Source organism: Lissotriton helveticus, chromosome 12, assembly GCF_964261635.1.
Source record: "Lissotriton helveticus chromosome 12, aLisHel1.1, whole genome shotgun sequence".
Taxonomy (NCBI): Eukaryota; Metazoa; Chordata; class Amphibia; order Caudata; family Salamandridae; genus Lissotriton; species Lissotriton helveticus.
This window is the reverse complement of record NC_136073.1, coordinates 484,565,558-484,580,138: the sequence shown is the minus strand read 5'-3', so window position 1 is coordinate 484,580,138 and position 14,581 is coordinate 484,565,558.

Genomic DNA, 14,581 nt, shown 5'->3' with positions numbered 1-14,581 from the left:
GTCAGGCATCGATGGTGGATGGTGACCATCACTGCACAGAATAGCAACAAATTCGAGCAGACCAATTGGCTTGTTTTAGAGAGTGGCTTACTGAACACAGCCACAATATTCTCAAGAACTGTTACAAAACAATGATTGATTGGAGTCAAGTGAGAAGTGCATTTGAAGGAGTATATTCTATTACCAACACAGTAGATTGGGACTAAGCTTGAGAACTCAACGTTTGTGTTTAATTGGCGGTCTGTAACACACAAAATACCATTGTTTATGATACTGAGCCAGATGACTTGGTCCTGAGGAGACTCTTTAACTCCTAAGGGATTGAAACGTCAATTTATTTATCTTTTTTGATTCTCTGATTATTTCTAAGCATTATTAGTTATATTATACGCATGAAACTACTTTGCTAGAACCAGACAGATTTGATGGTGTCTTTTGTATATATTTATGCATTTATGCACACACTTAAGCACTGCATCATCTGCACTTTTTAAATATTATTTATACTTTCATTTGCATATATATTGAAGGATAACATATAACAGCAACAGAAACCCTCTCATTCTAAGTTTCTTTTTTTTTATATAAATGTAACCCAAGTGAGAACCAGCCACTAGCCAACCAGAATAATACATTGAGATTTGATTTCCCAAGACAAGAGTAAGAGGGTGGACTACTTCATGGAAACAGACCGTTTGTGGCCGGCAGCTGTGTAAACAGCAAATGAGCTTTAAGGTTTACTCAGCCACTGACTCCATAGCAGATATCATGCTCTATTTGCTTAGCACCAGTGCACGCATCAAAGAAAATTCACTATTTACCAGGTTGCCTACTAAATATCAGGGATCATGTAATATTTAGCTGGAAACCGTGCAAACAGCAAAAAAGCTTGTCTCTTTACACAGCCATTAGGTAGAAAGCAGATACAATGTCCTGTTTGGCAGCAGCAATACAAATAGCAAATACCATTCTCAATTTTTCTGGCCACTGTCTAAATGGAAGATATGATATACTATTTGGTTGGTGGCCCGGCAAATAGCTTCACTATTTACAGAAGACCGACAAAATAACAGAAATTGAGTACCATTTGGGGAAAACATCATACAGTTTATGATGTTGCTGATTACATAGTTGATATTCTGGACTAGTAAGCCTGTTGCCAGATAACGACTGAAGTTTCACTGTAGATTAGGTGTACATGGTGACAACGATGGTAGTAAGTGGGGTGACTGAAGGTTATTATGGAAGTGTTAGAAGACTTCCACAGGAATGGTCTAAACATGCTTATTATGATGCACATAATTGGCAGCCTTGGACTCTTTGTTCCTGTTTGAGTATCTGCTCTTCCTCAGCAGGTCTCTGTCTGCCTCTGCTCCCACCAGCCTGTAGCCATCCCTGTACATCTTTGTGATGTCTTAAGTTCTCTATTACTGTCTTTTGTTTCTGTTTCACCTACACTCCTTTACAGTCGGTGCCCTATTATTTGCTCAGTGTTTGTTCACTGTAACGCTTCTGTAGCTTTGGATGCCTTCTGGCTCCTTGCCATCTCCGGCTGCCCCTGGCTGTCTCTGCATATGATACCTTTTTTCACAAGCCCATGCCACCTGTTATTCCCTTCAGGTTTGTGATTGTTTCTGAATGTAACTGCTTCCCTGCCTAATATTTGGACTCCAAGTCTTTGTGGGGAGGATTGGTGGATGATGCAGGGTATGACTATTACTACAGGACCACTTTTGGTCACAAAAGTGGGCTAAGCCTTCATTCTAACCAGATTATTCAGTTTAGCTTGCTAGTGACACCAGCCAGTAGTGGCTATTTAGCAGGCCACCAAGGAAAAAGTGAATATTCTCTGCTATTTACTTGGTCAATTGCTAAGTAGTAGAAAATAGTCAGCTTAAGTGAACTGGTTTGACCAAACGTATGTCCTGTGCACACTGTGTCACTAGAACCAAGCTAAACCTGGCTGATGAGCCCTATCTAGGGCGAAACAGGTCATAGGCTGCCTGTGTTCAACTTCTGGGAGGACCTGCCCTGGCAGTTCCACTGGACTATTCCCGTTGGAGCAGGTCAAGACTGATTTTCATATGGCTGGCTTCAAAATGAGGGGGCATGGTGTACAAAAGTATGATGGACTGTATGCGGCCCGACTAATTGGCAGTGGCTGAGATTAATTCTAGCATTCTATCCCTCACGTTTTGTATACTTTAGTGCGTTAGCCTTCAGAATTGCAGGGAAACTGTGCTACTTACCCAGCCAGCGGCAAAGTAATAGAGATTCTGTACTGTTTGGCCGCCAGCTGTGCAACCAGCAGAAAACATCGCTTTTTAGCTAGCTGCTGGCCAAATAGTAGAGATTCTGCATTGTTTGATCACCAGCCATGCAAATAACCTGGACACTTCACTATTTCCCTGGTCACTGGCTAATTAGCAGAGGTTATGTACTATTTGGCCAGCAGTCAAGCAAACACAAAGAAACTTCAGTCATTACCCGGCAGACACTAGTTATAATTTGGCCATCACCATGCTAATACCAAATAAAATACATTTGTTTCCTGGCTGCTGGTTAAATAGCAGACATTTTAGGCTATTTCACTGGCAGCCTGGAAAATAGGAAAAGAAATTCAATATTTACCCTGCTGTTGGCTAGATAGCAGGAATTATGCACTGTTTGGCTAGTAGCGGTGCAAATTGCAGCGGAACATCACTATTTACCCGGGTGGTGTCTAAACATCTTACATTTTGTGTTATTATTCCTTACACAGATTTCAACTTGTACTTTCCACCAGATAGAGCTGTAAACAAAGAGTGACTACAATTGTCATCCATTTCCTTATGAAAGTTAGGGTCCTCATGTACTATTATTTCATTTGTAAAATGTGGTCGCAAATTGCGCGCATAATGTTTGTGAATGGAATATTATTTTACATACAGTCTCAAGAGCTATTACTTTGGTTCATAAAATACGTAATCACAGGGGGTTCCAGAAGACTCATTAGGCACATGCCAAATTGTGACCTTTTGTGATTGGCTGTTATCACAGGGATGGTGGCCTACAACCCTGTGCAAAATTCTAATTATACTTGTGATAATTCTACATTACCCTTGCAATGGAAAGTTCCTGAAAATTACACAGTTACTCCTGCTCAAGATATTTTGGGGAACAATCCTACCATAGGAGTGCTGGAACAACAGACTGAGCAAGCATTGTTTCTGCTGTTCCTTTTCTTTTGTATTGAGTTCTGTTTTCTTAGCGCAAAATGCATCCAATTTGGATGCAAGGGTGCATTTTGTACCAATATTTGGTTACACTTCTGGTGTATTTCTACATAATTTTGCTGTTATTCTACATAATTATGCTACAGCAAATTTCGCATGTTACGCCCACTTCTATTTATAGATGATTTTGACAATAAAGGCACAGAATGTCACTCCAGTGCATCATGGACAAAGACACAGTGATTTTGGAGGCCTTTTATGGAGCTGTCCCATGCTCTATGCATGCTCCTATTCCTTTAAGTTTACCTGCAGAGGTGGCTAACGATAAATATATATATAACCTTTGCAAGGCTAATTGTAGATATTTGCTCTTCTACAGCTAGCTATGTACTTACTTTCAAAGCCATTGGAATTTACCATAGCCAGATACGGTATAACCATAAAGCATGAACACCACTTTTTCTGCAGCAAATTAGTGCATTCTGGAATAATTAATTCTGGTTCAGTTCAATTAAACTGAAAACATTTGTAAAAGCAAACAACAGAATTGGAAATGTTGTATCTAAATGACATAGTGCTATCTGCTAGTCAGCGTGATCTTATCAAAATAGAAACAATTAAGAGGCTTCATTACAATCTCATGATGGAAGGAAGAAATACTGTGAGCATGTTTTACAGCTTGTGGGACGGAGCTAATTCTACCAGGATGATGGAGGGCAATAACTCTGCCATCCTGAGGGACATATGCCCACCTAATTTAGAGTTGTTCTCCAGCCCTGTGGCTAACTCTCTACATCGACAGGAACTGTCATGGTGGTTCCTGGCTATGCAGGCAAAGTGTAATAGATAATACCATCACATATGGTGGCCAGATCACCAGCAAACATCTTTCACTTCTCTAAAAAAAACATTCAAATCAGGTTTTTGTTTTTGCAAGACAAAAAAGGAATGCTCCCCACATATTGGGAGTTTTCTCCAAAGCTGTTGGGCTCAGTTGTGTGTTTCCTGTCCCTTACAGCGAGGCTATACTTTAAATAGGATGAACAGTGTAAAGTCCATCCTTTGATAATCCCTAATATGCAATAGGAATAATTCCATCAAAGAACCATGAGCAAAGGAATATGGCTATTATTACGTGTAATGAGTGTCATTGGAATGTAAATGAATATTCCCAGTAAATCAGAGGAAGATATATTGTCATCAAAGACACAGATGAAAATAATCTCACAGAGATATTTAATTAATTGACTTTATTATAAATATCATAAGAAATAAGGCACTAAGTAAAAAGAGATGTTTTGTAACTTCCATTTTTGTTACTTACAGATCAGTTGTTTCACATTTCCAATTCTATACTCAATTTCCAGATAAGGATTGTTGATCCACTGTTGAAGTTTCAGAACTAGTTTAGGGAGATTATTGTTTAAATGTAGTTTCCTGGCTGTAGCTTAGACAAAGTCTTTGTGCTAAGACATGGCTCTAATACCAGTAGCAATAGTGCTGCTCTAAGCAGGAGTATCCTAAACAAAGATACAATGAAACATGAGATCTCAACACCTGCCTCTCTTCAGCTTGACTAATCAGTCGTGAGGCATAGACAAAAGGGCAGCCCTGCTTAGAAACCTTATCACATTGAACAAGAGAAACCTCTGATCTGCCCACCACACACTCTTAACATCTACCATTTGTCATCATTCAAGAAGAACTCTCAGCAAACTTTTGCTAACATCTACCCTCAGTTCAATATCTGGGTCTCTACTCTCCAGCCACAGGTATGTCGTCAATACACTTCCACAGTTTGAGCAAGCAGAATATAGTCTTGAAAATATCATTTAGTATGCATCCCACTGACCCACGTGATTAGACTCTCACCACACACAGTCTTACTACTACACAGTTTCTACATATTCACTACGCATACACACATATAGAATGTCAACTCAAAGGTCTGTTAGACACAGACTAATCTACCGGTCTTGACACTCCTTGTCTCATTGCTGGTCCTCCAAACACTTCCCCCACATATCTATCTCCACATGTTTCATCTAGCCCTTAGAGTTTCACACACTACTGGTCTAGTGCCGAAACTATCACTGCTGGCCTTGGTTCCCAGTACTTTCACAGCTGGCAATCAGAGCCCTTTGTTACACAGACTCAGACTTTAGGCCTTCTGAGATGATCAATCTAGAGCCTACCTCACCACCTTTTCCGCTCATCTGAGCCTTCCTATGATCCCGAGTTTCCCTTTGCAGTTTTCCATACCACTGACAACCTTAATTAGAAATTAATCATTTTTTCTGACTTCCATCATGTGAGTTCATCTTTCTGCCATTCTTCAAAGACCCCACTCCTTTTTACCCATCCACCTTTAGACTACTCTAACACGTTTCTGTCCCTCTTCCACCAGATACACACACCGACTATTGTGCCAGCATCAGACAGTGCCTGCCATCACTCAGAGGTCAGGGTTTTACAGTCCTGGCATTTCATTCCCTTTGATTGCTCTGATTGTTCAGCAAATACTTACTAGTTCTCGGTGTGGGCTAAAAAAGGTGATGCTTTTTTGGGATTGACAGCATAAGAAGCATAAGTAAGAACCATTTACAAAAGAGATAATCAAATACATGTAGCTTAGAATCACACAGGTGTCCTGCTCCTGTTCTTCTTTCTTTGCCCCAAGGCCCCTCTGTGCCTTTTGGGGTTGGTCCTATACCAAGTCCTCCATTTCCGGGTTGCTTTGGCTGCCTCATCCTCATACTGGTGATATGAAACAGGAGTAGGACCCATAGACCAAACTGGGACTGGGTATGAAGTATATAGAGAACACAATGTCCCAACAGGTAACAAATTGAAAGGCAATTTAGTTGTGTATGCAAAAAGCATTACATTAGAAGGAAATAAGGAGGCTCAATTAGTTAAAGCATGGCTTGTAATTCACCAATTTTTTGAGATATTTACACATGGGAATACAGTTGAAAGCAGCACTGTACAAGAAAAATTCATGTGACAACCCAAGGGCACTTGGTGACAAAGTGATATATACAAGTGAGAAGTGACGCAAGTGATGGGGGTGAACAGCGGGAACGGCGCAAAGTGACAAAGTTATATACAGTAATGGCTCAATAATTGAAACATTTTAGTCCTTTGTAGCACATTAGATCATAGTTATGAGCCAAACGCTATAGTGCGCCAAACAATTGCGCTGTAGTGTCGACGGCGTTTCGATCCACAATGGTTTGAGATCCTCTTCAGGACAGGGTTGGCGAGTTGGTATAGTGCTGCAGGGGGACAAAAGGTAAGTATAAGGGACGGAAGCAGGGGAGGGAAAGGGAAACCTACACGAAGAAGTGAGCAGTGTGGAAACTACTGAATACGTGGTTGGCGCCAGGATGGAAGGCTAAGGGAACCAGTATGATAGGGAATGATGCCATAGGAGGGTAAGTCGAGTGGTTTGAGTGGTAGGGTCATGCATTGCACAGCGCGTGAAATTAAGGGGGGTCGAGGTGTGGATGGGGCGAGGGAGCGGGTAAAAGGACAGGGAAACAAGGGACTAAATGTACCTGGTATTCGGAAAGACGCTGGTTCAGTGTTGTACCAAGACGTCAAGGTGTGATGGAATCCATGGAGAACTGGTGAGCAAGGAACAGAGCAAAATAAGGGGGGGGGGGCGCGGGTACAGAAGGAGGGGGGAAAAAAGCGAGCAATCGTAATGCACGACTTACAATTGAATTGTATCCTACGCGGGTATCCCAGAAGATACGGTAACGTCTCAGAGTCGGCGTATCTGGAAAAGGAGGGGGGAGAGAGACCAAGGACATTAAGGGTCTCACCCTCTGTATGGAGAAGGGAGGGGGAGGGCCACTGTCCGGTAAAGCAAGTATTACCCGGATTGGGGAAGGCGTCCGTGTCCAGATGGACGAGGAGCAGCATATGAAAATAGGAACTAAGGCCCAGATGTAGGTAAAATAGATTTACCAATTTTAAATTACCGAATCTTACCGAATCGGTAATTAAAAATCGGTAAATCTAAGGGGTTGAGATATAGGAACATCCAGATGTTCCTGCTACCGAATCGGTAAAAATTGGTATTTACCGATTCGGTAAATACCGACCGGTAATGGCCCATTCATTCCTATGGGCTTTGAAGCCCATAGGAATGAATGGGCCATTACCGGTCGGTATTTACCGAATCGGTAAATACCGATTGACACAAGGGTGCAGGGGGTGTCACTTTGACACCCTCTAGCACCCCCAAAAAAGATTCGGGGGCCATGTGGCAGGCATACCTGCCCTAAGGGCAGGTCTGCCTGTCATATGGCACAGGTGTGCATGCACACATGTGCATGCACACCGGAATCGGTTTTTTACCATGAAGTTGGATTTCATGGTAAAATACCGATTCTGTAAGGCTTGTGGGACTCAGAAGAGTCCCACCTACATATCAATAATACCGAATAGGTATAAATACCGAATCGGTATTTTACAGATTCGGTAAATTTACCGATCGGTAAATTTACCGAATCTGTAAAATAATGTGTCCCTACATACCGATTACTGAATACCGGTCGGAAACGGCCGAAAATACCGATTTTCGGCCGTTACCGACCGACCTACATCGGGCCCCAAGTGTCAGTCGTCGGACAAGATCGAGACAGAGTCGAACAAAACTACTATAAGGAAAAATATTCAGGGCTAACTACCTGAATAAATCCTGACTGCTGCGGGGACCTGAATCACAAGCTGAAGTTCTGACCTGTGATGAGGGAAACTGCAAACCGGAACAACAGGAACTTGCTGAATTACGATGAGGGGTGGAGTGGGCGGGTGACGTGGAGCGAGGGGCGGGAAGGACTCGGGAGGGGCATAGAAATAGAGGAAGGGACAGGTGACTGCGCACAAACATGAAATTGTATACACTCAAAAAGGAAACAAGGAGCAATATGAATAAGTAGATTTACATACATGGAAGACTAATGCATTAAGAATTCTACAAAACTGTACAAAGGCCCAGCAGCAACATTAATACGTGAGTAAATTAGAATACATGGTTGAGCAGAGTTATATAAAAATTGTCATTATTGCATCATAAGACATCTACATATCTGGAATCCACTCTGTGAGGCTAGCGTGGCCATGGTGACATGAACCGCACTGGGCAAGACTGGCTTGCCGTGTCATGTAATCAGTAATTAGTTCAATGGGGTCAGGGATAATTGAGTACAGTGGGCAGGGAAGGGGAATCAAGAGGTAACTGTACTGTTCCACTCATCAAGAGTGTTCAGACCATGATTGACAGAGTCAGCAAGGGAAATCCATTTATACTCAGCTCGATTCAGTAGACTGGATATATTACCACCTCTGATAGGGAGTTTGAGATGATCAATAACCTGCCACCGCAGATCTGTGTCCCAATGTTTATGTTCAATGAAATGTGACACCAACGGTGCCGAAAGGACCTGACAGTTTATCCTGCTTTTATGTTGAATTATCCGCTGTTTGACCAGTTGGGTGGTTTGGCCGATGTACAGAAGGTCGCAGGGACAGCGGATGGCGTAGATCACATTGGAGGTTTTACAATTGGTGTGGCAATTCAGTTTATGGCTTAGTCCGTTGTAGAGGAATTCTTTGGTGTTCGAGGTTAGGTCACAGACGCTACAGCTCTGGCATATATAGTGTCCCAGTAATTCAACATAAGAGCAGGATAAACTGTCAGGTCTTTTCGGCACCGTTGGTGTCACATTTCATTGAACATAAACATCGGGACACAGAGCTGCGGTGGCAGGTTTTTGAGCATCTCAAACTCCCTATCAGAGGTGGTAATATATCCAGTCTACTGAATCGAGCTGAGTGTAAATGGATTTCCCTTGCTGACTCTGTCAATCATGGTCTGAACACTCTTGATGAGTGAAACAGTACAGTTACCTCTTGATTCCCCTTCCCTGCCCACTGTACTCAATTATCCCTGACCCCATTGAACTAATTACTGATTACATGACACGGCAAGCTAATCTTGCCCAGTGCGGTTCATGTCACCATGGCCACGCTTGCCTCACAGAGTGGATTCCAGATATGTAGATGTCTTATGATGCAATAATGACAATTTTTATATAACTCTGATCAACCATGTATTCTAATTTACTCACGTATTATTGTTGCTGCTGGGCCTTTGTACAGTTTTGTAGAATTCTTAATGCATTAGGCTTCCATGTATGTACATCTACTTATTCATATTGCTCCTTGTTTTCTTTTCGAGCGTATACAATTTCATGTTTGCGCGCAGTCACCTGTCCCTTCCTCTATTTCTATGCCCCTCCCGAGTCCTTCCCGCCCCTCGCTCCACGTCACCCGCCCACTCCGCCCCTCATCGGTTAATTCAGCAAGTTCCTGTTGTTCCGGATGGCAGTTTCCCTCATCGCAGGTCGGAACTTCAGCTTGTGATTCAGGTCCCCGCAGCAGTAAGGATTTATTCAGGTAGTTAGCCCCGAATATTTTTCCTTATAGTAGTTTTGTTCGACTCTGTCTCGATCTTGTCCGACGACTGACACTTAGTTCCTATTTTCAGATGCTGCTCCTCGTCCATCTGGACACGGACACCTTCCCCTATCCAGGTAATACTTGCTTTACCGGACAGTGGCCCTCCCCCTCCCTTCTCCATACAGAGGGTGAGACCCTTAATGTCCTTGGTCTCTCTCCCCCTCCTTTTCCAGATACGCCGACTCTGAGACGTTACCGTATCTTCTGGGATACCCGCGTAGGATACGATTCAATTGTAAGTCGTGCATTACGATTGCTCGCTTTTTTCCCCCCTCCTTCCGTACCCGCGCCCCCCCCCCCCTTATTTTGCTCCGTTCCTTGCTCACCAGTTCTCTATGGATTCCATCACACCTTGACGTCTTGGTACAACACTGAACCAGCGTCTTTCCGAATACCAGGTACATTTAGTCCCTTGTTTCCCTGTCCTTTTACCCACTCCTTCGCCCCATCCACACCTCGACTCCCCCTTAATTTCATGCGCTGTGCAATGCATGACCCTACCACTCAAACCACTCGACTTACCCTCCTATGGCATCATTCCCTATCATACTGGTTCCCTTAGCCTTACATCCTGGCGCCAACCGCGTATTCAGTAGTTTCCACACGGCTCACTTCTTCGTGTAGGTTTCCCTTTCCCTCCCCTTCTTCCGTCCCTTATACTTACCTTTTGTCCCCCTGCAGCACTATACCAACTCACCAACCCTGTCCTGAAGAGGATCCCAAACCATTGTGGATCGAAACGCCGTCGACACTACAGCGCAATTGTTTGGTGCACTATAGCATTTGGCTCATAACTATGATCTAATGTGCTACAAAGGACTAACATTTTTCAATTATTGAGCCACTACTGTATATAACTTTGTCACTTTGCGCCATTCACGCTGTTCACCCCCATCACTTGCGTCACTTCTCACTTGTATATATCACTTTGTCACCAAGTGCCCTTGGGTTGTCACATGAATTTTTCTTGTACAGTGCTGCTTTCAACTGTATTCCCATCTGTAAATATCTCAAAAATTGGTGAATTACAAGCCATGCTTTAACTAATTGAGCCTCCTTGTTTCCTTCTAATGTAATGCTTTTTGCATACACAACTAAATTGCCTTTCAATTTGTTACCTGTTGGGACATTGTGTTCTCTATATATATCATCCTCATACTGGTCCTGGTTTAACTAGTTCTGGCCACCCTGATACTTTTTTCCTGAATTTTGTGCTCCTAGTACTAGTCCTTTCTGATCCTCATCTTCCTGCTCATGCTCCTGACCCTTCCTAGTATGAGCCCTGCGTGGGCCTCCTGATCCTAGTACTACTGATACTCAAACTGATATTGCTGGTTTGCTGGGCCCTTCTCCACCTCACACTGTTGTCCTGGGTCCCTCTGATCTGACACTCCTAGTCTTCCTGGTTTGGGTCATCCTGATTTTGCGTGCTTTGGTCCCGTTCTTTGTAGTTCACCTAGTACTGCGTCCATGGGTCCTGGTCCTCCTTATCAGTTCCTCTTGGTCTGGGTCTCTTTATTTTGATCCTGGTGTGGTCCCACTAACCTTTGTGGCAATGGTTGTCCTCTGCAGTATGGTCAACATGCCCCTGTTCAGGACCTCAAGCTCCACTTGGTACTTCAGGTTCTGCTCCCTTTGGTTCTGATACCTCTGGTCATTCTAGCCCTGTTCTTGGTGCTGCTTATTCTGATTCTTCTAGCTAGCAGACTTTTTCATCCTGGCTCATGTCATCCTGGCCCTCCTTGTCCTAGTCCTATTTTCCCTCCTCATCCTGTCCTCCTTGTCCTAGTATGTCAGTATGTCAGGTCCTGATACTCCTGGACCTCTATGACTTGATCTTACTTTTTACCTTGGTTGTGGTCCCATTGGTCTTCCTTGCCCTGGTCCCATTAGCTCTTCTGGCTGGTTCTGGTTGCCTGATAATATCTTTATGATTCTCCAGGTTCTGGTCTGCTAGTCTTCCTCACTCTTGTTTGCTTAGCACTGGTCTTTCTATTCCTGGTCCTGACAGTTTGCTCATGTTTAGGGATGCATGTGTAATTGCTTATGGGATAACCAGTGTATGGTAACAAAACAAATGTGTATTATTATTTTCTCTGCAAACACCTTGCTTTTCTTTTGCCGACATAATTTGTTCACTTTTTTACCTTTAAAGAGCATTCAGAATATTTTTTCTAAATACTAAATGTAGTGTTAAAAATATTGTAATTACAGTGCAAAGAGATGCTTTTGAGGATTTAAACAATGCACTACTATACATCACTGTATAGACAGAACGGGGTCTTCATTTTCTTCCTTGCGCTGAACTTTGTTGAATAATAATCCTGAAGAGTGGGAATACTGAAAGACCACATTTTCCATTTTTTCTTCTGCTATGGAATTGAATATGAGTGCCCCTTCAAGTTCTAATATGCCAGGTCAAACCTACCAATGTTTACTGGAGGCAAATACAGAGACGAGGATTTTGGTGCAAAATCTGCACGGTATGCCCCATTTTTTGGGCAAGAATTGGTATCAGTGATAGCTACTACACCCAATAAAATCTGAGCTACTTGTTATTTGTAGAAATAAATATCGCTCAATATACTAGTGCACTCATTATCGAGCCCTATGTGTCCCTGATGTTTTACTGCAAAAACAGATACGTCCTTTACGTTTAATATGGAGTTTGAGGAATTGGGAATACTCAGATTAACACATTTTTATTTTATGTAAGGTGTAACTTTCGGCTATATTGTGATACAATTCAAAAGGAGGAGGGGCAGGCTATGGGTCGGACCAGTTGTGGAAATTATATTCTGGACATTGTAGTTTTCTGCGCTAAGCACTTTACATCTTCAATAACATTATTGGTGTCTTTAGGCGCCTTGACGCCCATTGGGCATAGTTGCGCGGAAATAAATAATATTTCATAATAATATTTCTTTTGAAAGGATGAAGGGGACATAATATGCACAGCAGAGTTGCGTCACCAATTATTTTTATTTTGAATTGTTGGGTAATTTTCTTTTGTTGTGTGGAACTAGATGGAGGAAGAAGGGTTGGAAATTGTGCATTGGTATGCCTTGATATGGGAATCCATAACACCAACTTCATACTGTACTGCCTACGTAAGATTGCGGACAACACATCTTCAGGATCCTGAAAATACTACCAAACCCCAGCAGCATTATGTGCTCCTAGCAGTGTTTCATTTACTGAGCTCTGTAGTGTCCTCCTATTTCCTTATTAGCCTAGCACTGAAAGCTCCCCACAGCACAAGTCTCTCAGACACTACCTCTTAAACCCTTAGTATGAGTCACCTTTTAATTTAGCTGAGGCCGGTTACAGCAGTTATCGTTACCATGAGATTGTGGAGATCTGTAGTAACATTGAACATCTATTTATTTTTACTCAGATATTTTGACTGCTGATTCTTGCTTTGCCTTGGAACTTTGGGAACAATCACAATCATGCACTTTTGTGGGCATTCCCAAATTCATACCCATCTCCTTTCCACCCTGGAAATGGCCAGAAATTTACTCCAGCCAAAATATGGATTGACTCAATTTGCAGGAAGTGATGGGGAATGGATCATCCCGAATTTACTGTGGAACTGGGGAATGGCTTTCTCCACTGGAAAATGTTTTTCAAGCAGGCAAAATAAATAGAAAAATTGCATTGGCATAGGTGGCTTCTTTCCGCTGTGAGGTGTGTTTCCCTATGGAGAACTAATCCCAATGGAAATAGGAGCTCCCTCTAAAAGTCATGTGACATACACACTACCATACATGGAAACATGTGCCTGGTTCATTCTTCCGTACGTTCCAATAAGAACAGAAAGAAAGCAGAAAAGTATGCTCTGGTAGAGATGTAAATATTTGCCCGTACTTTTTAGTTCATAGATATATAAAAGTACAGTAGCTGTACAATAACTCCATAGTGGTTACATTTAAGATGACTGATATGGTATGGTACCAACTGATATGGCCCAATTATAATGTAGGCGTTCAGAGTGTCAACTGGGCGGTCTTTCAGACTGGCTTCTGGTGGACTCAAGGTGCCAGTTGACCAGTCAGAAATCTTTCATAATCCCCTATTGACGGCGTTTCTGCCTTCAGGATTATGATTCGGCACCTATGGTCCTCCTGTTAATCCCTGCACCATGTGGCAGGCACCACGAGGTGCCTGCCACATGGTGCAGGGATTAACAGGACCTCCCATTTCTCCATGGGAGCTTGTGCTGCAGCCAGTTTCCAACTGCAGCACAAGCTCCCATAGAGAAATGGGAGCTTGAGACCGCACCATGTGCGGTCGCACTCTAATTGGGGTGTCAGGACTGCAGACATTTCAATAAAAATATATTACATATTACAAACATTAATAAAAATAATTTAATTTTAAATACACTGAAACATCATAATAATATAAATCTAAACAATATAAACAAAACTATAAAAGTGTAGGAATAATACATATACTATTCCAACTCCAATTTCTGCAACAGTCTGGAAATTGTTGCACTCAGGAGTGTTAGAATTTACTATTCCCACTCCAGTCTGTGCAACAGTAGGAAAAGGTTTGAACCCAGGAAGAGTAACATGTATTATTCTCACTCTACTGTATGCAACAGTAGGGTAAGTGTTGGATTGCTGGGAGGGGGTAAAATGTACTATTCTCACTCCAGTTGGTGCAACAGTAGAAAAAAGGTTGGACTCCCGCACCCATACAACTGCTTATACACTCACTTACACACCCACACTCCCACTTACATACCCATTCACACATTCATACAATTACTCACACACACAGCTACTTATTCACCCATACAGCCAATCCCACAGACACTCACT